The sequence below is a fragment of the Cyclopterus lumpus genome, chromosome 11 (genome assembly GCF_009769545.1).
Source record: "Cyclopterus lumpus isolate fCycLum1 chromosome 11, fCycLum1.pri, whole genome shotgun sequence".
Taxonomy (NCBI): domain Eukaryota; kingdom Metazoa; phylum Chordata; class Actinopteri; order Perciformes; family Cyclopteridae; genus Cyclopterus; species Cyclopterus lumpus.
The window spans coordinates 21,020,506-21,023,341 of NC_046976.1; the positions used below are offsets into that span (position 1 = coordinate 21,020,506).

The 2,836-nt window shown below is 45.4% G+C and overlaps 1 pseudogene; it reads left to right on the forward strand.

Annotated features, from left to right (window-relative positions):
* The window catches only part of LOC117739232, an 11,259-nt pseudogene extending 10,302 nt beyond the window's left edge, over positions 1 to 957 (forward strand).
* Positions 958 to 2,836: the final 1,879 nt, after the last annotated feature.

A 2,836-nucleotide genomic window follows, 5' to 3' on the forward strand; every position in this document is an offset into this window, starting at 1 on the left:
CATCATCAGCAGCAGCATCAGCGACAAAATCAGCAGAAGAAGCAGCAGCAGCAACAACAGCAGCATATTCATCATCAGCAGCAGCAGCGGCATCAGCAGAAGCAGCAGCACCAGCAGCAGCAGCCGCAGCGGCATCATCAACAATAGCAGCAGCAGCAGCAGCAGCAGCAGCGGCATCAGCATCAGCTGCAGCGGCATCAGCAGCAGCAACAGCAGCAGCAGCAACACCAGCAGCATCAGCAGCAGCAGCAGCAACAGCAGCAACACCAGCAACACCAGCAGCATCAGCAGCATCAGCAGCAGCAGCAGCAACACCAGCAGAAGACAAATCATCAGTAGCAGCAGCAGAAGAAAAATCAGCAGCATTAGCAGCAGCAGCAACAGCAGCAGCAGCTGCAGCAGCAGCGTCATCAGCAGCAGCAGCAGCAGCAGCATCAACAGCAACATCAGCAGCAACAGCAGCAACAGCATCAGCAATGGCACCAGCAGCAGCAGCAGCAGCGGCAGCAGCAGCAGCAGCAGCAGCATCAGCATCAGCATCAGTGGCAGCAGCAGCAGAAGCAACATCAGCAGCTGCAGCAGCTGCAGCAGCAGCAGCAACAGCAGCAGCAGCACCAGCAACATCATCAGCAGCAGCAGCAACAGCAGCAGCAGAAGCAGCAGCAGCTGCAACAACAGCAACAGCAGCAGCAGCAACAGCAGCAGCAGGAGCAGCAGAAGCAGTAACAGCAGCAGGAGTAGCAGCAGCAGCTGCACTTTCAGCAGCAGCAGCAACAGTAGCAGCAGAAGCAGCAGCAGCTGCAGCAACAGTAACAGCAACAGCAGCAACATCAGCAGCAGCATCAGCAGCAGCAGCAGCAGCATCAGCAGCAGCAGCAGCAGCAGCAGCAACAGCAGCAGCAGCAGGTGTTTATTCCTCTGCAGTCATCACCAAAACAAGTTTCCTTTTTGTTGTAGCAATTGTTTCAGCAGTTATTTGTCATTAACAAGTGGACTGGAACATGTGACTAACATTTAGACGCTATACACATTATGTATGCTTAATGAAGAGGCTGAAGGTTTGAACTTAATTTATTGTCATTATTTTAAATGAAACCTGTTTATCTATTGTATGCTTATTAAAGAATGGATGCTATAACTGTGACTTATGTTCTTTACAAATACAACACTGATATTATGATCACATTGTGATATTATGCACCAATGAAGTACCCTGACACGCCCTATGTTTATTCTTCTTACATAAGGTGGGTTTCCATATGACTAAATCACATTAACGTTGACAGAGAACCAAATGAGCCACAGACTGCTCTCAAATGAGATATTAAATATCCATAGTTCAATTCCTTGTATCTGGACACTGTGCTGCATACTGTGACTCTTCTGCCATCTGCATTTGGATATCCAATGTTTAAATGTCATGTCAAATATTTAACGTATTAAAGTATGAAATGCAAAGAACCAGAGTGTTTTATGTTTGTTTATGATGTGGCATCCTACTTATATTTGCTTCTATTGGGAGTTCGTAGGAAGCCATTTGTGTCTGGGCATCTCAAAACGCGAAGCACGTAGATGTTTTTCAGCGTGAAGAGAACAAAAAAAGTGACTCGCCATACTTTAACGTGTAACAATTATTTACATTTTCAAACGTTGGCCAAATGAGCATTTTGATAGCTAGCAGAGTTTTCATGTAATACATTTTAAAGTTTAGAAACCATTGACCATTTCTGACTTTATAGAGCATGTGATGTAATGTTGAAAAATTATTCTTATTTCGCTTTCAGTTTTTTTTTCCCTATTCATGAACTGTCATACAGATGTGTCGATCAAATCCAACAGACATAATCTTTTGTAAAAAAGCCTGAAAGCGACATGGACAATATTCCCTCAGGAAGCAAACGAGACAACTTTCTGATCTGCCTTGAAGCTCTCATTGCTAAACCCGACAAACATTTAAAGACATCTACACGTTCACAAGAGTCTGATCTCTTTGATAATTCATATATTTTGGATATACACAACACACAAACACACTCACACATGGATGTTCCTTTTATTTAGTTAAAACCTGTTGTTGTTCAATTCAATTTAGTTTATTTTGTATAGCCCAATATCACAAATTACAAATTTTCCTCAGAGGGCTTTACAATCTGTACACATACGACATCCCTGACCTTTTACCTCACATCGGATCAGGAACAACTCCCCAAAAATAACCTTTCACAGGTGTGGCATCACAAGGGGACAGGTAGTGGAGGGGTGCTACAAAATGGCCACCAGTGCAAAAACTACATCTCCTAGCCTGCCTCACCGCTCACCCAGCTGCAGCTGCTTAAGGCACCTGATTGAGGCAGGGCTGGGAGACTTAAGAGAGAGCACCTGGGAAGGAAAGAGAGGAGCGGAAGGTGAACCCACAAGCACCTGGAAGAGGACGACAAGGAAGAGGACCTCGTAGCCTGGATTCACCAGGGTTGAGTTTTTGTTTGGTTAATTAACCACTTTCTCCTCCGGGATTTTTTGTGTTGTCTAACTGGACCTTTTTTTTGATACTTTGTTGTTTTTGGATGTTACCTTGCTGGTGGGATGGGAAATAAACCTGTACTTTTTGTTAAATACCCTCGGACGTGCCTGTGTCCATCTCTCTCTTTGCACCGCCCCAGGCTAGCCTGTCCTAGCGACAGCCCGTGACACTACAGGTGGTGGAGAATGCGGGCACTGGGGCCAAAGTGCGGATGATTGAGAGAGGAGATATTGACGACTTGTCCCAACTTTTTTCAGAACTTCAAACCCCAGGCCACCAATCCAAAATGGAGCCACTGATGCAGATGCTGTTGGA